The 24,859-nt window shown below is 51.1% G+C and overlaps 1 long non-coding RNA gene across 1 annotated transcript in view; it reads right to left on the reverse strand.

Moving 5' to 3' along the window:
• Positions 1–24,859, reverse strand: part of LOC136021660 (uncharacterized) — a 123,734-nt gene that overhangs the window by 86,776 nt on the left and 12,099 nt on the right. The window contains exon 2 of the long non-coding RNA XR_010615854.1: positions 14,736–14,885. This is a non-coding gene — a long non-coding RNA (uncharacterized LOC136021660). The remainder of the gene's footprint in view (positions 1–14,735; positions 14,886–24,859) is intronic.

The following is a 24,859-nucleotide window of genomic DNA, read 5'->3' on the forward strand; positions in this document are numbered from 1 at the left end:
CAGAAGCATCAGCCCCGTGGTCCAAGGTACCTTGGGGCCACACACTGAGACTGCTAGAGGAGGCAATCCCAGGCAGTGCTGCCTTCTGGCATTCCTCTGGACCCACCATCCCGGTGGCCTCCCCTCGGCTGCTGACCATGGTAGTGGTGGCCACTGCAGCCATCTGCCTCTGCATCCGCGCCCTGTGTCCATCCCCAAGGACAGCCAGCCCCACCATGCACAAGCACTGCCAGCCACACTTGGCATGCACCAGGTTGAGTTTTCTTTGGAAATAAGGTGTTTTCCACAAATACAGCAGCCTTACGTACACATATAACAAACCTCACCTGCAGCAAGACCTAAGTACCTGCAAGGACAGGTCACCTCATTCAATCCTGGGCTGCTGCACCACTGCCAGAGATGCTGACTCTTGCCAGGCCCCCCTGCACTGACCCAGGGCATCTCCTCATCCCTGTGCTTGCCCCACAAGGGTTTTCCTTCCTAGTAAGCAAGACATCGAGCACACAGAAACAGGCTGGAGGCTGCAGACTTGGCTGCTAAACTCATCTCAACCGAGGCAGACTTCCTCCATGAGCACGCAAGTTCTCACGCCACAGGCAGGAGGGAGATGCTGGTTTGGCTGGTGGGGTCTGTAAAAGCTGTTTTCTTGGAAAAACAAGGAATTCTATCACAAAATGATGCAGCACAAGTCAAAAAACCTGAAGAGAAACCAAGACAGTTGTGGATGCGGGACAGTAAAATCAGAGAGGCAGGAACTAAGTGGCAGTCAATGCTGTTCTTGGCTTTGAACCTGACTTTGCTGATGACAGTGGCGTTGTTGATTAAGAGATCTCTGTCCTCAGTTCTTCCCATGCGGATGGAGGAGGTGACCCTGTAAGTGGTTACTTCCCACAAGCACAAATCCTTAACATCAGGGTTCCAACAGGTAATGACAAACATGTCTGGACCGTCCTCCCACCGCATTGGACTGTATGGACCTGCAACCAGCTGTGGCACTTGGGGGGCTCTTCATAGAACCATGGAATGGTTTGGGTTGGAAAAGACTTTAAAGCTCCTCCAGCTCCAACCCCTGCCACAGGCAGGGACCCCTTCCACTGGAGCAGCTTGCTCCAAGCCCCTGTGTCCAACCTGGCCTTGAGCACTGCCAGGGATGGGGCAGCCACAGCTTCTCTGGGCACCCTGTGCCAGCGCCTCAGCACCCTCACAGGGAAGAGCTTCTGCCTAAGAGCTCAGCTCAGTCTCCCCTCGGGCAGGTTCAAGCCATTCCCCTTGGCCTGTCCCTACAGGCCCTTGCCCAAAGCCCCTCTCCAGGTTCCCTGCAGTCCCTTTAGGCACTGGAGCTGCTCTAAGGTCTCCCTGAAGCCTTCTCCTCTCCAGGCTGAACAACCCCAGCTCTCACAAGCTGTCTTCTTCATGCAAGGATGCTTCTATCGCCCACAGCCAAAATGAGAGCCCCTTTATCCCTCTTTGCTTCAGGTTTGGGAAAACACATGGGGATGGGAGACAGGAAAAGGAAAGAATTCACTGTGCTCCCACTATCCCAAGGTTGGATCCTCAACCCCGCAGCGAAAGGCCAGCGGCCAGCAGGTGCAATGAATAAATATCCCGGCAGAAATCCATATGGACAAGAGGGGGAAGGGCAGGAATATAGATATCGGGCATCCCGCCCCCCGTCTCCAGCCCCCGGCAGGACACGCACGCAGACACACACACACTAATCCGGTGGATTTGGCCGTCATATGACATGCCCGGTCCGTCCGAGGGAGGGGATTTAAGGCACGCCTCTCCTTTCACGCCAGGAAAGGATTTTCATCTCTCAAGAGCACAATGAGGGGGGAAGGAAGGAGGAAAGGGAGGAAAAAAATGGGGGGGGGAAAGCCAATCAAGCCGGGATCAGCTGTGGGCTGGGCTGCTGCAGGTCTGCTTGTCCCAGAGGGGGGTGCGGGGAGACATATTGGGCCGTGTGGGAAACCCACAGTCTCAGCTTCTCACACATTGTTCTCCACCCCGGCTCCCCCCCCAGCCCCCAGCCAAAGCCGTTAATGCCACAAAAGATACTTTGCCCATTGTGCCGGGGGACAGCTGAGAGGATAGAGTTAGCCTTACACAGCTTTCCTGCCTCCCTCTCCCGCTGGAGAGGGGAAGAGGGGACAGAGCAATCAAAATGGAGAGTTTGATGCTCGCCATACAAAAGAATTAAATCCACTTAGGCCCCTTTCTCGCTAATCTCGGACTGTGGGGGGTTAAATATGGTTACATTTTCATTAGGTACTAATAGCAAAAGGGCAGCTAATGGTAGCACAGACCGACGCATTGTCATGCAGATGGCTCCAAAAAGGGGTACCCAGCATCGCCGCAGCGCGATGGCATGCTCGGAGTGGGAAATTGTGTCACTTTGGCATTGTCGGGGCTGAATTCCATCAATGGGAAAAGTCATGTTTCCTCCGCCGAAAGGAAACAAGTTAAAGCGCCCAGGGAGGGGTGGAGGTGGTGGGAAGGCACCTGGGGGTCTGCAGGGACCCTTCTGCAGAGCATGACAGAACCATTGCAGAGCGATGCCCAAGGCGAGGGACCGCTGCTTTTAGGTCACCACACAATGAACTTAGTGGTCGTAAGCCATTGGATCCGAAATGAACCAGTGGCTCAACCAGCCAGCGTGGTCCCTGCTGCCTGGGTGCTGGGAGGATGCCCTGACGCCCTTAATTTGGGACTTGAGGTACACAGGGCTGGTCCCAGTGAGCTGCACACCCGTCCACCATGCACTCGCCATGGTTTTGGACAGGGCAACAGGGACCAAGAAGCTGGTTTTACCCTTTATCTTGTAAGTACTTTGTTTGTGGCCAGCTCAACCTCACTGGGGCTTGCTCTGCCCCCGCTTCCACTGCAGAGTCAAAGGGATTGGAGCAGGAGGAAGCACCCAAGAGGCTGCCCCCCATGACCTGGCTGCCCACACAGCCCCTCAGGCTGCATGTGGTCACCACTGTGATGGTGATGATCCCCCCTTTCATCCCCTCCACACCTTCCCCAGCAGACAGAGACATTCTTCTCCCTTCACTCTCCTCCTGTCATTGGATGCATCTAAGGACCAGGCTCAGATCAGCACTATTCAGGCAGGATGCCTGGCTCTGGTACACACAGGTGCTGGGGTGTCTCTGGAGTAAGCAGCTTTCCCAAAGGAAAGATGTTGTGGTCGGTGCAATGGGTATCATCCCTTTGGGAGCCCCATATATCAGCACCCATAGGGTCCCAGTCTTCCAAACCTTTGCCTTGATGGAAAGACCAACCTCTACTATTCCTTGTAGCTTCAGGCACTTAAAGATGGTGTCTGAGCTGGAGGAGTGCCATCCATCAGAACCCAGCAGCTCCAGATGCATCCCAGACAACACAAGACTGCACCGCCTTGGAAATGCCCACCAGCAAAAAGGAACACTGCTTATTTGGGTGCCTCCACTAAATGCTCACACTAAGAAAGAGAAGCTGGGACCTCCACTGCCCTCCTAGACAATCCCAACTTACTTAGCCCTGGCTCACTAACACAATATGGATGGAAAATATCTGCCAAGGTATATTTCCTAGGGTCAGAGCACTGTGATGGTTTTTACTCAGGGCTTCAGAAGAGAGACCCACAACCCGAACACGTCAGTGAAGCTACGTCCTTTCCCCCAAACCAACTGGCACGAAGGTAAAACTCCATCACTCGGGAACACGAAGCAGCCGCAGCAAAAGCCAAGTTAAACAAGAACAAGGTCAGCATCGAGATGGTGCAGCCAGTAACTGTAAAGAGGAGGAAACTGGTCATACAGTCAGAGTACAGGCACCTACAACCCCAGCCCCTCGCCAGCCAGCACAGCATCACGGGGAGTCGGAGCTCTGGAGACCCAACTTCTCATCCCAGTTCTGGCACGGACCATGTCCCTTCACCTCCCTGTGCCTCCTGCCCTTCCGCATCCGTGGGCTCCATCGTCTTCTCCCAGCCTGCCAAATGCACCTTGGGGAAGGGGCTGGAGGACCCCAGCTTCTCTGCCAGGAGCTCAGAGGAGCCACCAGGGAATGGCACATTTCAGTGAGAGAGAATTATTTCACCCACCCCATACAGCACCATCAGAAGCCGCTCGCTTGACGCAACTCACTTCACACAGCTCCTGGCCTGTCACAAGCTCGCACAGACCAAGGACAGACAAATTATCCATCGCACTCAAGTGCCAATTCCCTAACAAACTCCGACACCGTGTCTATCTGCCTGACTGCCAGACACCAAATCCGAGCCAGATTTCCTGCAAGCATTGCTGAGTTTTGCAAGCTTCAAGTCCTCGGAGAGTCACATTTTCATGCTTCTCTCTGTAACCTTGAGAGTCCGAGCTGGAGCTTTAGTGAAAGCTGAGATTCCCAATGTTCTGGAGCCAAAGCTTGCAGGGAGAAAGCAGAAAGTGAGAGCAGGAGAGCCCATGAAGTCTGGCTTTCTGCGGTATGGCACATCACACTTAGATTCTCTGTTGTCCAGCAGGCTTGAGCTGAAATACGGTTGCACCCTTCCCTTCAGCAAGAGTTCCAATAGGCCCTTCTCTTCCACCTTCATCTATCTACACACAGCCTGCTGGGATGGGATGGATGTTATACCTCTGACATGCTGCCAAATTCTGTTGACACTGCCCAGAAAGACTGACAAGCTTCTGGATGGTGACACAGAGGGATGGATGGGCAGCACGTCCCAAAGCCCGCTTCCCCAGGAAAGCCCTCCATGGAATAGCACGTTGTGCAACCACCACGATAACATCTTGACAGCTTGCACCGATATTTTCCCTGGGTTTGGGGAGAGCTGTGGTGTTGCAATCCAGGCTCAGGGTTAAGAGCAGGAGTTCTGGAAAGCTCATCCCTTATGAGGAGCGTCATAGAGAGGCATCACGTCCTATGGGCGCCCAGGGGCTGGAGGGGCAGGAGCCTCTTCCGAGAGCAAAGCCGTGCAGCTTCACTGGACGCACTCCAGTGGCTTACGCAGCTGATGATGTGTCCTGGCCCAAAATGTTTATTGTTTCCCAGCAAAGTTACACTAGAAACAACAACGGAATACAGCACACCACCGCTCAAAGGTTAACACGTTATTTTCTGCTATCGCGCCTTGGGACGCTCCGGCACTAACGTTAGCCGGGGCAGCTCCTTTGCTTCCTTCAACCTGATCAACCAAAGGAAAGGGAGGAGGGGGGCAGAAATCAAATCCCACCAGCAATGGGAACCACTGTCAAGGGGAAGCTGCTTTCGGAAACCCAGCCACGTCCAAACATCACAACTGGTCTCGGCAATTACGAGAAGTAAAACATTAAAAAGCATGAGGCAAAGTGCATTTGCATGCTAAAAGCTCCCGTCAGTGGGGCTGAGGGGCTGTATCCAACACAAAGCACAAGACTTCTCTCGAAATATACATTAAGCCTGCTATAACGTCCCTCTCACTCTGCATCCCAAAGACTGAGGGGCGCAGAGCCGGCAATGAGTGCAGCCACAGCACCCCTGCACCAGACATCTTAGACCTGGACCCAGATGGATGCCTAAACCTGCAGGACAAGCAAAGCTGGAAGGGTTAATCCCTGCTCAGCCATCCCCATCGCAGCACAGCCCCCGGGGCTCCAGAGGGAGGGAGGTGCTGGGAGGTTTCCTTGAACTGGGTGGATTTGCTGGAAAGCGCGTTCCTGCAAACCTGGTTCCGTAGCTGCTGCTGCACAAACAGGTTTGAGTCAAATCCAGAGGCCGCAGGTGGGCAAGTTACCTGAAGGCCATGAAGAGGAAACTCCTACATCCGCTCCGAGAGCGCAAACCTGCAGCCGGCCAAGCGGGGAGGGGAGCAGGGGAGCCTCCTCCCGGGTAGGGTTTCACCTGAAATCACAGCTTCGTGCTCAGAACATGAGCTGACCGGAGGCTCCGAGCCAAAGCCGTGGGAGAGGCAAACTGAAAACCCCAATTAGAGCTTTCTAAACCTCTAACGAGGATCAGTCAGAGAGCAGGAGCTAGGCGGCAGGAATAAGGAGTTCATCCCAACGCCAGTTCCCCATCCCGGTCTCATCCATCAGCACAGCATAGGTTCTCAATGCTGTAATCCTGCCCTGCCTGCACTGCTCCTCTTCTCCATCCCTCTCCCCCACAGGCAGGGTCACCTATGGGTTTAACTGGGAAGGCGTCTCAATGGCACTGTAGGAATAAGTTTTCTTGCTGCTAAAGCCACCATAAAATCAGGGCTCAAATCCATTCCACAAAGGTAAAGAAACCCTTCAGAGACCTCCCAAAACACCCTGAGCACCTAGGGAAGTAGCCAATTCATAGAGCAAATAGGGGATATAAAAAACAAGGGGCACGTCCAGGGCTTGTCGCACACAAATCCTACCCAACTTCTGTTTAAGCCAGTGGGAAGACTTGACAAGCTGCAGAAGAAATGGAGCTCTTTGTACCTAAGTAGTCAGGTACGGGACAGCGACCCTGCGCATGCAACCTCCTAATTTTAAGTATTGCAGAGCAGCAGAGAAGATGAAATTACATCACCCAACAGCCCCTTCTGAAAAGATATCAAACCTCGGGTTCCATGGCAGGAAAGGCAAAGGATTCATCTTGGTGGCAAATCAATAGCTGTGCTACCAACCTTCACCCCAGGACACCGCACCAGTAAAGTGATGCCTCCTTACACACCCTTCTCCCTCCAAGGCCCACCCACAGGCCAACACACAGCAATGCTCTCCAGAACAGGCCACCTCTTAAAATGAAGCACACGGAAAACTCTTAGCATAGATGATTCCTTCCTATTTTTAGGTCTAATACCTGAGCTTCAGCTGCAAACTTATTTCCTGTTAGAGGAACAGTGGATAGGAACAAGCTGGGCATGAAGAGGGGCTGGGCAACCCCCTGGAGACCAGTTTGGAAGATGGACCACATGCCTACAAGCTGCAAAGTGTGGTGTTGGAATGGGCAGGAATGACAAAGCAATGTAGAAGACCATACAAACACACACATGTACTGTTATCAAGCAAGGGTGTTTCTGGATACAGTGGAAAAGAAGGGTTTCCCTAGAGGCAAGCTCATTAGAAGTCCTCGCCAGCCCAGTACCTTTCCCCTCAATAACAAATAAATCAATCAATATAAAGGAAAGCAGGGCATGTGCTTTTGAAGGTTCTTTTCTTTCATCCCTTCTCCACCCCCCGTTGATCTCCTCTTTGGCATTCGTGCCTGCCCTGTTACCTCCGGCTGAGAGAGCAGGCGGCAAGCCAGGAGATCCCGCTCCAGCAGCGCTGCGCTCCTGCCAGGGCCCCCGGACGCATCCCGAGCAGCCAGACCCTGCTCCTGCTGCCCTGTCCTGCCTGGTCCATCAGGACAGAGGGCCTGCGAAACCAAGTGCACCCCAATTAGAACTCAAGCGTACTGCATGGCAACAGGGAGCAGTGGTGCTGGGACAGCTTTCCGCTAAGAAGGATCGGTAGGGATGGAGGTATCTGTCCAGGGAACAAAAAGGCAAAGGGCTGGGAGTTTAAGTGGCTCTTTTCTTCATCTTGTTGGGGGTTTTTTTGCTGAGTTTGGGTTTTTTTCTTTACTTTTATTTCAGGCAATAGTTGTTGGTCGACATCACACCCTAAATTCTGACCCTCATGGGTAAGAAATGAGCAGAGCTGGATACTTCATAGAATTACAGAAAGTGTTGGAAAAGACCTTAAAGCTCATCCAGCCCCAACCCCTGCCACGGGCAGGGACCCCTTCCACTGGAGCAGCTTGCTCCAAGCCCCTGTGTCCAACCTGGCCTTGAGCACTGCCAGGGATGGGGCAGCCACAGCTTCTCTGGGCACCCTGTGCCAGCGCCTCGGCACCCTCGCAGTAATACTTAACATGGTTGTTGTTGAAACCTCTCTCAACACACAGGTACAGAGTCTTTGCCTGCCTGCTGGGCTGAATTTGTGCCCATCCAGGCTTTATGGTATGGAGCCACATCCTACAGCTGGGCACCAACAGGAGGTGCTGGAGGTGGATTCACCAGCGATTGTGCCTCAATCCAGTTCATTTCCAGTGCTGATGCAGCCCAGGTGACCACATCCAGCCCTGCCCAGCCCCAGCTATCAGACACCATCAGGGCTGAAATAACCCCTTATCCTCACAAGGACTCATCACTTAAAAGTCCCAGTACCAGCCCAGAGAGGGCATCCTTCATTTACATCACAACAGCACCAGCAAGACTCATAGCCAGGCTGGGGATCAAAAAGGAGGCTCTGAAGAATCACACGGGATCTAATTCTGCTCTGCTCAGCCATTCCTACCTTCTCTGCACATGAACGTGAGCAGGCAAAGCTCCTGCTGCAAACTCATCGTGTCCTCCACGTGTTTTATTGCTTTGAATGATGGAGCAAGGCGGAAAGGAGCTCGGAGCCAGGACAAGAGAGAACGGCAATCCCTGCCTCCAGAGCACTTATAAACCCAAAGAGGCAAGATGTAACACGAGGAGGAAACAGGCTGGAGGCCAGAGGGGATACCATAAAAATAGGATGTTTTAGAACATCTTTGCTGTGGGCATAAATCACCGCCCATCTCTCCACTGATCTTGGGAGTACAGAGCGAGTCCTCAGCCAAACCAAACCTCCCTCCTCACGGCTCGTACCAGAGCAGCGCAGGAAACCCCATCCCTGGTGAGAATGAGATGGGCAAAAAAGGGTGTCTGAGCCCCGGGTACCGGATGAGGCTGGAGGCAAAGGGACTTGACCGTGCCTGCCTATAGGGTTCAGTGGCAGAGACGGGGGTGGACGGGGTGTCCCAAAGCTTTGATAAAAAGACCCTTCCTCTCCTCTGCCCACTGCTACCTATAAAGGAGGATAAAAACCTCCTCACACCAGTGAGGCTTAAATAAATCCAACCATTCCCCGCAAAGCTTTTTCATCTTCTCTCCTTCCTCACTCTTCATCCCACCTTCCCTGCCCCGCTCACAAACCTATAATGGCAAACAAGGCAGATTTCTCCCCCCCCCCCCCCCCCGAAGAAGAAAGGAGAGGAAGGGTCGGGGGGAGAGGGACATCATTTCAAATAAACAAACAGGATTTATTGCCGGACAGATCCCTAAGCCCTCGGCCCGGGCCAGCAAACTGCGGCTTGGCTGTAATAAGCACATAAATAAAGTTTACAGCTAAACTGGCCTGACCCAGTATTGCCCCGAGGTGCAGAAGCAGTATCTTGTCATTAGTATGCAGAACACATCGCCTTAATGTCTGCTCATTTGTTCTCAGCCCACTCGGCTCTATAAATCTCCACAAAAGGGCAAGGCAGGGCTGCGGGGGAGAAGGGGGAGCGGTAGGGCCAGGGGGATGGGAATTGCCTACTGTCCCGCTTCCAGCCCCGCGACATCGCCGGGCACAGCCACAGCAACACAGGCTTCACCTGAACTGAGTCCTTCCTTCCAAGCAGGGACCACCACCCTTTAAGGAGGAGGATGAGCAGAGGCGAATGCTCACATTTGCCTCCTACAGTGGAGGGGAATGGGATAAAACGGGTGTATCTGGGTCAGTGCAGGACGAAGCGCGACCGGAGTGGCAGGGCACTGCTGGCAGCTGCAGCAGGTGAGCACAGACTGGCACTGAGATGGACACAAACACAGCTTGTAAAAACCCATAAATATCAACAGTATTTCCCTTTCTTTGCTTTGCTTTAATCAACATCCACCCGTTGTGACCCTCGCTCCCACCTGCAATCGGCATCTGCCAGCATCCTGCAGAGCGGTGGTATCCCCTCCCCAAAGCACGCAGAATCCCAGACTGGTTTGGGTTGGAAGGGGCTTTAAAGCTCCTCCAGTTCCAACCCCTGCCACGGGCAGGGACCCCTTCCACTAGAGCATGGGCAGCAAAAGGATGGCACAGCCTTGACAGCAGCATCAGGACCAGCACCGACAGCATCTCCCTTCCTCTCAACCCCCCAACCCAAAGGCAGATGTGGTCTCTCCCCCTCCACGCTGCAGCCTCACAGTCTGTGCCAGATGAGAGCAAGCTCTGATTTACCGTCCCACATAATCCCACAAGAAAGTAGCTGCACCGCTTCAGTGCTTTGCACTGCACAGAACTGCTTTCTGTACAGGGAAATATCAGCCACCCTCCTCTGTCATCAATCTTGTCGGGATCTCCCCCACATGTTTGAAGAAAGTAACACATGATTTACTGTCTGCCAAAAGGAAAAAAGAATGAGGCGAAGCCGCCACAGAGCACAGCAAACATCTGGGGAGCAGAAATGAAGGTACCTTGGGTGGAAGGTGCCAAGGGAAAAGTGTCTTCAGATGGAGCAAGAACTGCAATTTAATTAGGTAGGAAATTCAGGCAGCGTCCCCGCATAAATCTCTGATGGGAACAGCAACCTCCCCTCCACAGCACGCGGCAAAGGCAGCTCAAGAGAGGAGAAAGAGATGCAGGCTTCGAGTCAGCGCAGCTGATCCCCATTGAAACACCAAACTCTCAACTGCAGCAGGCTCTGTGCCTCTATGTGCAGAAAGCACTTGTTGCTGCACCCCAAGAGAACACTGCTGGGACCATAAGCTTCTCAAAGGACAGCTTTGTACAGAGTGCAAAGAGCCCCAGTGCTTCAGGGATAACACAACACAAATGAACATCGACACAACTCAACGCCTGCAGCAGCTTTCGGGGGTTTTCAGGCAGGAACAGCTTTTGAGTAATACCAAAATATGTTAGTGTTACACCCAAAAAAATCCACAACATCTGGGACCTCACGGGCAGTATCTACAGGGAATGTTCTGGGCACCTTGGTAGAGCAGGGAAGTGAGGAAAAGGCAGATGTGGAACAAGTTCCCACTAAGAAAGCCCCATCACAAAGAGGGGCCAATGCACGAGAGGCCTCAAGGCACCTCTCCCAGGGCATTGCCTGGCCAACATCCATCAGGGAGAAGAACCAAGCTCCTACCAGAGACAGAACACTCTTAACTTTGGCTTGTGGGAACAGGAGTGACTTGGAAGAAAAAGGGGTTGCATCCGCGTGCCAAGGCCAGGCGGGCTGGATGGACAGCAGGGAGGAGCACCTCTTGCTTGCTCAGTTCCAGCCCTGTTTCCAGGCTTGTTCTGGAAGGCAGGAGCAGGAGAACCTGCAGGGCCCGAGGGCATCAGTCGTTCCCACAGCAGACAATAGGGAACCTCTCGTTGACTTCCAGGAGACACCGCTCTGAGGACTTGGTGCTGCTTCCTGCTACCGAGCAGGAAATGAAGGTGTGGGATCCTGTCTCCACGTGGGAACGATCCGCCACAGCCCTCATTGAGAAAACCGCACCCCAAACTGAACCCCAATTATCCGCTTAAAGCAAAGCGACTTCCCTTCCCAGCTGGCCCCTTCAGCCTGGCGTTGGCATCAGGGAAGCTCAGCACAATGTTGTGAAATAGAGAAGCAGCTTCAGAGCCATGAGAGCAGAGGCTGGGCTGGCCCAAGCATCGACCTGTCCCACCTCCGCTGGTAGCTCTCCTTGGCAGGTCTGTGCAATCGGGAGATTATCTCGCAGACAAGCAGATTTCCTGGTCAGAAAGGTGAGGCCAGCAACCAGCTGAACTTCTGGCTCCCTCTAAGCTCAGTGCCTGCTCAATTCCACAGCATCCCTGCAGCTACAACACCCGCGAGCTAAAGCCGCTTCTAAGTAAGGATGGACAAACCTCCTGAGATTATCACATCGCACACTTTCTATTGAGCAGCCACTGCTCAAGAAGCCCTGGGTTTTACAAAGAACTTGGTTGGAAAGGCCTGTAAGATGATCAAGTCTAAGTGTTAATGCAGCACTGCCCAGCCCACCACTAAACCACATCCCTAAGTGCCACATCTCACATCTGTTAAAGTGCTTGACAACTGTTTTGGTGAAGAATTTTTCCCTAATATCCAAACTAAACCTGCCCTGGTGCAACTTAAGGCCTTTGTGTCCCATCCTACTGCTTGTAACATGGGAAGAGACTGACCCCCACCTTGCTGCAATCTCCTCTCAACAAAGAGCAATAAGGTCTCCCCTGAGCATCCTTTTCTCCAGGCTGAACACCCCCAGTTTCCTCAGCTGGTCCTCACAGAACTTGCCTTTCGGATGCCCTCCAGCATCTCAATGTCTTTCCTGCAGTGAAGGGCCCAAACCAGAACCCAGTATTTAAGGTGCAGCCTCACTAGGAACAAACCCAGGGGACAATCACTGCCCTTGTCTTGCTGGCCACACTTGCTGACATAAAATCATGAAGCAGCCCGTTCACATCACGTTCCTAAGCTTTCTCCCTGGCATTCGGGGTCTTCTGCTGCTTGGAGGTCTCAGAGCAAAGGTGCCAGGTTAGTTTAGCTGTCACATCTCCACTTTTTGCCAGCCTGAGCAAACTCAGATGAGTTATTTCAGGTACAGAAAAAGGCAAAACGAAACCCAAGTTCCCCGGAACTTTTCTGCACATGGGTACCTCAAAAGCCTGCACTATAGACATCATTTTCCCAGCATGCACCACAAAGTGATGTGCTCTTCGGGATTCCAAATGCTTCATTTCCCCTTACTTTGTAAAGGATCAAGTTTGCAGACACACAGAGTTCACACCTCCCGGAACACTGTCTATGTCTGAACACACATAAGACGTGGTGCTTCAGCAGCACCTGGGCTCTGTAACAGCCTCCAACATAAGATGGAAATAAACCATGCCCTAGACTAGGAGATTTAAGGGCAGCGACTAAACCGAAGAGTAAGATTTGAGCCGCAAGTTGAAGCTAGAGATGGATTTGCCAGTTTGAGCCCAGGTGTTGTAATCCTGTAACCTGTCTACCTCACACACGCAAGGTGCCTTCAGATCGCCTTCTTGAGCGGCTGAATCAGCACATCACCTCGGTTCCCACAGCCTTCCCTGCAGGACTGCAACGAAGAGCTCGGATCCAGCACAGCACTTGCACAGAGCTGCTCTGGAGCAGGGTGGAGGGAAGAAGCCTGAGAACATTTCTGATGTCAGAAGCAATCAGGAGATGCTAGAAGGTTTCACCGCGACACAAAACACTGTGATGCAACCACCAGGTATTTTCATCTCATTACAGAGGATTTCACTTCACAACCTCACAGCCCAGAGGTGTTAAACTCTATGTGAGCAGGCTTATATTTAAACATGGCAAGATGCATTGGATCTCCCCTGGTGGCAAGGCAAGTGACCTCTCTTACCCGAGGTGGGAAACCAGCACATCCGGCCTCTGATGCATCTCTCAGATACGCCAAGTTGTTAGGTGATAACTGACATGCAATAAATCTGGTTTTTAGCTCGGTTAATTACCAGCCTTGTGCTCATGAGTAATACGATAGCATTTAAGGTGGGGCAGATTTTCCATTACAGAGCCCTGGTTGCATGAATTCCATGAGAAGTGCTTTCTGCTGGATGCAGCTTTGACAGAAGAGAGTTCCGCTCCAGCCTAAGCTTCTTAACCCCAAACCACCCCTCCAAACCACAACAGCCTTCTGCAAAGTGGCCTCTTCTGCAGGAGAACACTGATCGCCTCAACACACATCGCGAGCACTGCTGTAGTTGACCCTGGGCTAGTTTCACACCTCTCCAAACCTCCCCTTTCTACACTACGGCCCTTACACCAACGGCGTTGGCATTATCGGATGCATTGGAGGATATTATGCCTAAAAGAGTAAGGAAGGAAATAATGCAATCCAGCCAAACAGCCTCAGAAAAACGAAGTTCAAGGAACACTCAGGTTCCCAGCTGGAAGCTGCTCTGCAACATTTGGTAATCAATTCCACGTAACAGCAAACTGGAGGGTTCGGTAAAGGGAAAAGCAGAGCCCCAACAGGAGGAAATTCTCTTGGAGGCAGGACAAGCGGTTCATGGGAATACCTCTCTATACAGCAGCGAACTCAAAACATAACCGCTGGAACCCCGACCCCACACAGCTCACACAATGCGGTGTACTTCTAACAGCGCAGAGCCCACCGCGACAACCCTGAAGAAGCTGCTTTTCCAAAACCCCCTTTCACAGAGGCAGGGAAGCTCAGTGCAACCTGCACCAGGGCTCAGGTCAGGGAAGTTTCTTCTCAACAAGAAGCTAGAGGAAAAAGTCCATATGCCCAAAAATGCACAAACATAAACACACAGCAAAAGGAATAATGGGAAAGCACCACAATCCCCTGCCCTGAGAGCCTGGGCTCAGCTCTTCAATCCAACACAAGGGGAAGGAAACGCCATCAGATGCACCCTGGCCTTACAAGAGCGGCATCAGGCTGGGACTCAAGGCAGACTGTCCTGGAAAGCCCAGCCTCTCCCAACACAGTCCAACCACACATCAAACCCCTCATTTTCAGCCCAATGTAGAAGCCTTTCACAGTTGCAGGAGCTCCACAGGTAAGAACACAATATCCACACAGCTCTTTATGGAGCTGCAGTGATTTACCCATCGCATCTCAGCTGGTCACTTCCAGGACTACTCAGCGCAGCCACTGCCACTCAGATTTAGTCCGAGCAGCCTGAAACCATATCCTCATCCTCCTACAAAGTGGGACCCAATGCACTGCTACCCATGAACCCAGCCCCATGCTCTCCCTTGCTTTCCAGCTGACAGCTTTTGGTCAGAGGACAACAGAAGATGAAGCAGGGGGGAAGGAATAAAACTAAATCCCTGCAGATTCTCATCTTCCTTCTCTAGTCTCCTCAAGTCATTGTTTTGCAGTACAAGTATTTCAGCTCTCGCTGTACCAGGGAACAGGATTGGACAGGTCACTGTGGAATCAGATTACAGACTTTTACCTTTTTAACTTTTCTTCTCAGCACGTAGGCTGGCGAACTGACACCCGGCGAGGGAGCAAGCAAGGGACAGGCATGGGTGGAGATGGCAGCAAAACATCAGTGATTCAGAGAGATTTGCCAAGTCATTGGAAGTTCTCACGATTCCAGGACCTGAAAGAAAGAGAAAAAGAAGCAGATGGGTTAAAACTAAAGGGTAAAGAAGAGAATAATTTTACATAACCCAGGCAGCAACAAAAGGAGCACAAATACCAGAACACGGCCTGATAGAATTCAGTCCGAAAGGGCTTAATTTGCTTTCCAATTCCCAATTGCATTTTCCCCTCTCAGCCCCACAGTTGCCTGCAGGGCTCCAGCAGAGCCAGAAATGCCGCGGTACCCTGCAGTGCATGGCCACTTGGTGAGGATGCAGAGGGTGAGGGTGTTTGGAAAGGTTTGGGACCTTACAGGGGACCGCGGTGGCCACAGACTCCAAATCTTTAGATGAGTTCTGTGGTTTCTGGGACAAGTTTCCTTTTAATGTGGTGTTCCCTTAACCAGAGGGTACATTTGTCCTGCCTCAGCATCCCTCAATTTCTTCATGTGACAGCATGTTAGCACTTAGGCAGAAGCTCTTCCCTGTGAGGGTGCCGAGGCGCTGGCACAAGGTGCCCAGAGAAGCTGTGGCTGCCCCATCCCTGGCAGTGCTCAAGGCCAGGTTGGACACAGGGGCTTGGAGCAAGCTGCTCCAGTGGAAGGGGTCCCTCTGCCCATGGCAGGGGTTGGAGCTGGATGAGCTTTAAGGTCCCTTCCAACACAAACCACTCTGTGGCTCTGATGATTCTATGATCCTGCAATGCCTACAACCAAGCCCAGCAACTAGGGCTGAACAACACACACATAGAAACAATCCCAGGCTTGACTGGAAGACATGGAGAAACAGGGAAGATAAAGAGCCCATTCCAAAGGAGGATCATTCTGGTAAAAGCATATGTTAAACTTGCTATGTCTGTTTATAAATTAGAGCTATTAACGCTCATTACAATCTGCTGTGATAACACAATATAGCTTGTGCTCACTTTCTCTTTTGCTAACTGAAAGCCACGCTGCCTGTCCCCACGCTGCCTGCCCAGGAGCAAAAATACAGATTAGTTAATGCTTGAAACGTTGGGAGTATCATTATTTGAAACGCCTATTTAAACTGAGCCTTTTCACAGCAGTGAGCACTACTCCTGCTATGTATTGATACATATCGATTCTTACTATGAAGAGTATTCAACTTTGAGCGCAACAACATATTTTTCCCCCCATGAGACATACAAGTTACTGAATTTATTATCATTAGCCTCGAAACAGAAGGAGCATAAAGAGATGGAATTAATTGCCCAGATTTGTGCAAGGCAGCCATGGCAGAGAGCACCACAAATTCCTTGTCCAAAGTAGAGCAGTGCCCCAGTCAATGAACCATTCTTCCTCTATTAATGCCTAAATGACAGGGGGGGAAATAAATTACCAAATAAATTATTTAACCAGCTTGGCTTTTTTCCCTTGTTCCCCAATTACCTTCATGTTTATTAACCTGGTTACCCCCCACCTTGTTATTCCAAGTCTTATCATTCCCAGATGTCAACAAGACGACATTTCCACCATAGCACACTAAGTCACCAACACTGCCAGGTAATACAGGGGTCATCAGCTGGACCTAAAAGGCAATTCTTATCTCACCCTGGAACAAGCCATGGACCCAAAGGCAGGTAAGGACATGGTGTGAAACACAACGACTATGAAATTCCCAAGCCTTCAAATCAGTTCAAATCGAGTTCAAATCGAGTGAACGAGTGTAGATGACCAAGAGCAACCTCTAGCAACTCCCAAGAAGCCAAGATATAAAGTGAAATAATCCTGTTTCTTCGCTGCAGGGCATTGCTCATGACTAACACTACAGCACCAGGGCTGTGCAGTGCCTCCCAGCATCATGTCCAGCTTCGGGAGCCACAAGCTCTAAGGGGAACACCACTTGCCCACAGATCACAGGCTGCAGGGAGCAGAATCAGGGCAGATTTCCCTCAAACAGCATCAATCTCTAATGGCAATTCAGGGTCTAATCCCCAGGGATTTTGTCTCAAAACTTCTGAAGAAGGCACTCATACATGATCCCAGCGCCGAGTCATCTCCATTTGACCAAATCAACTACTTTCCCAGTCGGAGGGATAACAAAGACAAACCAATGTGAGCTGCTCACCAAAACACAAGGAAGAGCCCCTAAGTTTACTCCCCCATTGAGGAAACCATGAGTAAACCCCACATTTCCTCAAGAGCGTTCTTAGTGTACGTGCATTACACACATTGAGTTTCTGATGGTTTCATCACGTTCAAACAAGGGAAGCCTCAAGTACTGATTTCCAGAGATATACAAGGATTTCACATCATGCGGTTCTTTTACAAGTCCTTCCTACACAGCACAACCTCCGCAAATTAATGACAGGCTTCTTCCTTCCCACCCCCACTCCCAACAACACCCATGGACAAACAAGAGAAGGCAGCAGTTTGGGGCAAACACCAAAGGGTGGACTTCGGTCATCCCTGATGAACCTCCAAAGCAGAAGACATCAGCAAACCAGCAACTGGAGCCACCTCCTCCAAGTCCTGCTGCTGGGGACACAGTGGGGGCAAGGCAGAGCCCTCCACCAGGCTCTGCACAGCTCGAGCACCACTGCAGACGTTTCAGCACATCCCAAACCAGCCCAGAACATCTTTGTTAATAAAGCTGCCGAGATGAAGGCTAACGCAATCCTTTCCACAGGCTTCTGCTGGGTAATTACAAACCTATCACTTCTGAGGTAATTACATACAGCTAAAGATGTTATTAGGTGTAGTTGGGAAAAAAACCATCATAGTGGAAACAAGTTCCTTCTGCCCTTAGCTGGCTGATAGCTAAGTGTTTCCAGAGAAGAGGAAAGGTGGGAAGTCTCCATTTAAGCGCTGAGCGTGCTCTTGCGCAACGCTTCTGCCTTTGAGAGAGGAAACTGGGAGCAAACACATCGCAGATGAAGCACCGCCTGAACCAGGAGACCTTTGAGACTCCACTGCTTGTGTTTGTGCCCTTGCTGTGACAACAGACAGGGAAGGGTTCAGGGAACTCAGGAGAGAGGAGCTGAGAGCTCTTGGAAATGAATCCGGAGCCTGTCAGTGTGCCAGCATTGGGATGCAGAGCCATATTGCATCCAAGCATCCTTTTCTCCAGAGCTTCACAAGATAGGCACTGGAGTGTCTCAATGGTCACCTGAAGGTGTCAGTGGCAAAAGCTCATTTTCTCTTAATGGTATCAGGGAAGGGTGGTAGGCACAGGGGTAATTCAACAGCAACAAGTCTTGGTCTCTATTAATTGCACCTTCATTTTCAACTGATAAGCAAAGACAAAAAGACATCATCCTACGAACCCTATGAAGAACGCCCAAACACTGTGGTCTGGAAGGGGACAGGGGGTGGACATCACCTGCATCTCTGCAAATTTCCATAGACAGAAAGTTTCCAAACAACATTTAGCACATGCACCCAAGAAGCCCACGCAAGGGCGCAAGGAACATCATCTTTCCCCCCCCTCCGTCACTGCTCTGCTATTTTAAGCAGACAGGGTTGGAAAAGAAAACACGAGAAGCAGAAGAAACCCCGTCAAGCTGCAACAATTAATAAATGCCAAACAGATGCACACCAGCCTCCGTGGGATGATGTCTGCGACAGGCCAGGGCAAACCCCAGCGAATGCGTTTCCGAGCTGGGCGCCCGAGGGCTTGAACAGGCAGCAACAGAGAGGGGGAGGAAAAAAAAAATCACCATTATAAAAAGCAACTGTTGGAGAAAACCCTGCGAACAAGCAGGAGAAAAGTGACAGCGGTTAAACAGGAGAGGTGGGGAAAGGAGCTGGAGATGCTCGCAGGAGGCAGGATGGGCCATATGCTGTAACCAGCCCCAGCTAACGGTCCATTGCACGCTCACCACAGCCCTGCTGCGGGTACAGGGGGTGGTTTGGCTGCTGGGATGGACCCACAGCCTCCCTGGGTGATGGTTTTAATAACCTGGCTCAGCAGCAAACGCTTAGAGCTCACGCAGTGAGCTCCTGCATACGGTCAGCATCTCGCACTGCAATGACTGCAGGGCTTTGGAAAGCGGCTCGCTCCCATTAAAGACTCCAAGGGATGGAGAATTTACTCTCGCTTTCCTCACAGGCTGATCCAGTGTTTAATTAAACCCCGAATAAACCCACACACACGCTTTCTTTTCCAGCGTGAAATTGGCTGCTGGCTGTTTCCAGCCCTGGGTGTCTCTGCGTTTCCTGGCGTTGGGAGTGTTCGTGTACCAAACACCCTTTGGAAAGATGCATCACCTCATCTCGTACCACTCACCCCATTCAGGTGCTGCTTCCAGAACGGAGCCAATCCTTGAAATATTTGCCACCAATAAGTTAGGTATGTAAATGAGCGTTGAAGTTCGGATGCCTTGTGCCTAATTAAAGACTTAACCTCCAGCTGCGCAGCCGAGACAGGGCAGCCAAGGAAGAGCCATTCCCAGGCTGCAGTTCAGAGATGGTCCCTGCCACTGAAAAAAAATCACCTTGTTTTAGCAATTCCTGTTGAAAATCAGAGCTATTCCCTACTCCAGCCATAGGGAAACCCCAGCTTTTGGCATGGCAACTGGGCCCCAAAGGCCAGCAGCTTCAGCTGAGGTCCATCCATCACCATCACTGCAGCAACAAAGGCTCAACCCAGTGGTGGCCAGGCTCTCCCTCCACCATCCCACCTCCCCAAGCAGGGGAGAGCTCCTGCAGCAGCTCAGGTGTGGTTTTGCCTCTGCCTACCCACCCATCACCCTGGCTGCAGGAATGCAGCGCGGTCAGTCCTGTTTGCCTGTGGAAACATCAGCCTGTGCTATCGAATGCACAACTGAAACCATTTCCAAGACACTTGCTGACCCTCCACACCCATTCTGCAGTACAAGAGGCCAATAATTATTTACCCAGCAACATATTAAATAAAGAGACCAAAGGAAAAATAAAAGCAGCTTTTAGGACAAGCAGAACTACTTATCATTTCCTTCAATCTAGGGCTGGGTGTTTGAGAGTCATTCACCTGCAGGTGATTGACAGCGGTGTTTTATGATGAAATACTGTTTGCAAGAACATCTTGCCTAAAATTGGTTCCACCAGAGCTAAGAAATTCCATCAGCTAATCTGACCTTGCCATCCACAAAAGGTATTGCTCGTGGATACAGACGTACCAGCCCCAGGACGCAGCATCAGTGGTGGGGTTGGGGAGAAGCAGATTTAACTGGTGCTCTCCAAAATTCTGCATCATTAGAGCCATGGAAGCAACCAGGTTGGAAAAGACCTTTAAGATCATCAAACCCAACCATTAATCCCTGCAATGAGGAAAACCGAACAGCAATTTTAATGCCATCTGCCCCGTGAGTCAGAGACCTCACCATGCATTGCAAGGCACAAGCAAGTGCCCTTTGGTCCATTCTCAGTCCCAAGCACTTTCACATGCCCTGGCCACAAGTTTCCTGGGTGCCCATTTCTCTTCTATGAGCAAATACTGTGCACAAGACAAGACCCAACATGTTTCCTCTTTGTGATGTGTTAGGACACCAAAACCACGTCTTTGGAGAGCGTCTTTATTCAAACTGCCCAGCACAATGGTTAACAGGAAGACACAGGAGGACTTATTCATTTCCCACGTGGAAAAGTCACATTAAACAGATTTTGCAGCCTGTGCTGGCAGAAAGAGGCAATATTCCCATTCTCACAGGGGGAAACAGGGATCCAGAGAGATAAAGCAATCGGCCCAGGGTTTCTGAGGAGCATCAGTAGCAAAGCTAACATCAGGAGTCTGCATTCCAGTGCACTGCTAAAATATACACTGCCATGGCTAGACTTAACACAGAAGCTTAAGAATGTGTCAAAACTGAGGTTAGAAAGTTCAGGAAGCAGCACACAAGGACATTCTTGCAGTCAGTGATCACATCAGCACACTTCAAGGAGTTTAATTAAGAACTATTACAGCAGCAGGTCAGCAAAACACCCTCTCTATCCCAAGTGAAGCAGCCCATATGCTCAGTTACTACCCCCAACATTTACTAGGTTTGGTGTCATCGTCTTTGCTCTTTAAAAAGGTGCCTGAATATTCAGAAAGCCCTCAGCAAAAAAGACCATACAGGCAGAGAAATAAATGCAACCCCTGCTTCCCAGTGTCCCAAGCACTGCCAAGCTCCTTGGAGAGGAGCATCTCCCACCAGGCAGGGGGGTCATCCCCTCCAGCTTCCCTTGGGAGGCAAAGGGGAGAGCTGGGAGCTTAGATCCCATCCTAACCTAAAGGTCCAGGGCTGGTGTGTTGCCTTATCCAGTTAGCTCAGCCTCCTCATTTCTAGATGACTAAATGAGCTGTGACAAGTTTGGCCCGAGTTACATTCAAGCAGCCTCCCAAAGGCTTTCCAGATGATGCCGCATTAACCTCGGCAATACACTCAGTAAATCCAAGGGCCACCCATTCTCCTTACAAAGCCCTTGGGCAGTCTGTGTCAATCAAGCCCAAACCAGGTCCACGCAGCGCTCACACCCCGCTTTGGTATCAGCTCATGTATAAACCACAACAGCGCAGCGCACTCCATCCCTGCGAGCACAGCACGGATCTGTGACGGGGTTTGGAACCGGCACAAGTCAAAAAAGAAAGGAAAAACACGAATAAAAGCAAAAACATCCACGGAAAGTAGGGATTTTCAAAAGCACGAGGCAGGGAACATTAATTAAACCAGCTCGGGTGTTCCCTGCACCTCGGGCTAGTGACGGGAAAAGCAGCCCACATGCGCACAAGCAGGAAAAGGCAATAGCCCATAATATGCACCCAGGGCTTTTCAAAGGCTTTCAACCTAAATGTTGCCAGGGTGATGTGTATGTAAGAGTGTCCTTGCCCTGAACTGCGATCACCAGCTTGACAGAGAACACCCAGCCGGGATCCACAAGATCCAAGGACAGGCAGCAGGCAGGCAGGGAGGCGAATGGGGAGCTCTGCCGGGTTTAACCCAAGGTTCCATTGGCTATAGGGAGCCCTTGGAGCACCTCACAGGTCCCACTCCCCAAAAAGCTGTGGCACAGCTGGGCTGAGACCACCTCCCAGCACATTCCTATCTGGAAGGAGGAGACTGGCACTAGGAGCATGCAGGAATGTGCAAGAGCAGGGAAGATGTTTGTTTGTTAAAGGAGACTTTCTTAGAGCATGATTCACCATATCGGACTCCCTTAGCAAGGGAGGGATCTCCTCAGGTGTTCCTGGCAGGGACCTCAACCACAGCACGCGATGGTGGGTCTGAGCCCTCCCCTAGAAGAGCAGTTGTGGGTGAAGTTACTCCAGAAGAGATCAAGTCCTCTCCAGCTGAGCCAGCTGCTAAAGGAGCAACAGATCCTTTAAAGTGAATGGGATGAATCAGGGGCAATGCTCAAGAGAGCCTTGAGGACCACAGCCAAGTTCAGAAGATGCTCAAGAGCCTGTGTTCTCCACCCCACTGAGCTCCCTGGACCATTGCACAAGCATCACCACAGCATCTGGACAAGACAATAAGTGTAAAGCAACAAGCCTGGAAATCCACCAAGACAGAACCAGACCAGGTCTATTCTTAATGCAAAAAAAAACCTCAATAGCTTCCTTGAAAAAAATTGCACTTCCAGGATTGAGGATTCAGCTCCTTACATGAGTCCTGTGGTCACCTCCTCCTTGGCACTCTGCATCCCTGAGGGGAAATCTCCAGCAGCACCACAGCAGAAGCAAACTCAAGTCTTGGCTTCCCAACACAAAACCAGACCAAGGCCCTCATGGGATTCACATCACTGAGAAACCCAGGAAACTCCGGAAGACATTCCTGGACCAAGCACACCAAATACATCCGCTCACAATGAACCTCCAGCCTGCGTCAGCTCTTCAACCAGAGCAGATCCTTTCTGACACCACCTTTGCCAACCTGCCCCTGTTGTGCAGATGATGCTGGCTGCAGGCAGCAGAGCCAGGGACCCTGCAAGAGCAGCTTCACAATTCCCGGCCTTTCCGAAGCGGTTTTGTTGAAACTGGCAATTTAATTAGCGACAAAACTCCTCGGGTATAATTTCGGAAGAAACATTATTTCCAAGTTAATGACAAAAATATTTTAATTACGGTATTTAACGTGTCAGGACTGTGCCAAAACGTTCTCTTGGGAAGGCTGCGCATATTTTCCCTGAACTTCAAGCAAGGGAGAGCGGAAGAGGGAAGGGGGGAACGCGCAGGAGGAAAACCACAGAGAGGAAGACAAGCAGCAAGGAAAGGCTTTTGTGAAAGCAACAACAAACTTCTCGAGCCCCTGGTCAGCTATTAGCGGATGTAAAATGAAGGCAGACCATGTAACAGCAGTTCAGAGGCTCTCAGTAGTGGTTAAAGTGCACAAATCCCTTGATGCTGATAGTAAGATAAGGCCAGGTTGCATGGGGCTTGGAGCAGCCTGGTCCAGTGGAAGGTGTCCCCAAGGGGTTGGAACTGGATGAGCTTTAAAGTCCCTTCCAACACAAACCAGGCTGGGATTCTATAATTTGCACCCTAAGAGGTCCAGAGATGCTGGTGTTGCCCATCGCCATCCTCCTCCAGGTCCCTCCAGCCTCTCCCCACACTGCCATGTGGGTACCATGCTCACTACCCAGCCACTGGCAAACCCAAGCAGCAGGCAGCTTCTTCCCTTCACAGACAGCTGATGGGCCGATATTTGTTTTCTTTGCACGGCTCAACAGAAACATGAATTTCCTCATCCAAGCTGCAGACAGCACTAAGCGGTGGCTCCCGTCAACTCGGGTTTCTTTCCTGGTGAAGTCCCTCTAAAGCAGCCCTTCTGGGGACACTTTGTGCTCAACTCAGTGACCACAAGTCCCACTGCCACAAGGCACCACCACAAAAACAGCATCAGTTTCAGCTCTGTAGCTCGATAGGCAGAATTGCCGTATCTGGCAGATGATTCATTGATCCAGGTGATCTTCTGACGGGTTCTCAGGTCTTTATTATTCCTGAATCACATCTACTCAGAAATACCAGAGGGCTCTTTCACACCTTGTAATATTACAGCAAAGAGCCAAAGGAGGACTCATGCCAGTTGCCTTAAAAGAAGTACTTCCTCCTCTTTCCAGGATGACAGGAAGGGACCAGCAGCGGAGGCTCCCCAAATAAATCACGGCATCTGCTGGGACTTCTGCTTTCAGCTCCTCTTGAAGCAATTAAAAAGTTAAATAATGGGAGAGAGAAAAAGAGGACTAAAATAAAACCAGAGTCATTGTTTACTTCCCCGTGTTGGTTTTCAGATGCTATCAAGCTCTTAAGCAGGAACTCAAACAGCAGGGACTCACTTTGATAAAACATATCCTTCCTCCCGACTGCAGGCATCTGGGGAGTAGCTCCTACGAGCTTGCGATCCACATGCCCCTAGCATAAGAGTGGGATTTTCCAGTCACATCAAGATGCTGAATAAACCCTGAGCTTGGCAGATCCCGGGATCTACCAACACAGCATGGAAAACTGTTGGCTTGCTCACTGAGCTGAGGCAATTCCCTGTTGTCCTCAGGAACCCCAAACCATCAAAGGTTCAATAGAAGAGGAGCTGGGGTCACAACAGGGGGAAGAGGAGCATCTGGAGTGCCGACTTCTCAATACATTTGATCAAAACAGTTGCAGAAAACATGAAAGTCAACTTTCCAGCAAGCAGAGTATTCCCTCAGCCCTTCCTTAATGGCAAGGGCTTTATAACAGCCTATAAAAATTGACCTCCATTTCTTTGCAGGAAGCAATAGAGCGATTTCCTCACTGCCTGGGGAAATAACAGCGAACCACAGAGCACCATGGGTCACGTTGATCCAACGTCCTGGTCCATCCATGAGCAGGGCCGGCTGCAAGCCCATGTTCATACATGAACCCCTGACCTCCCAAGCCAGGAGACCCACCTAGAGCGACGTGCCCCACCGCAACCTGTCGACATGATTAATGCCCTCGGCAGGCAGGGCTGGCACGGGCTGCACGTTAAAGGCACCTGTGTCATCTGTCAGGCCTCGAGAAGACACTGCTAAACCACAGCTCCAAATTTCCTGAAACT

Source organism: Lathamus discolor, chromosome 13, assembly GCF_037157495.1.
Source record: "Lathamus discolor isolate bLatDis1 chromosome 13, bLatDis1.hap1, whole genome shotgun sequence".
NCBI classification, from domain to species: Eukaryota; Metazoa; Chordata; class Aves; order Psittaciformes; family Psittacidae; genus Lathamus; species Lathamus discolor.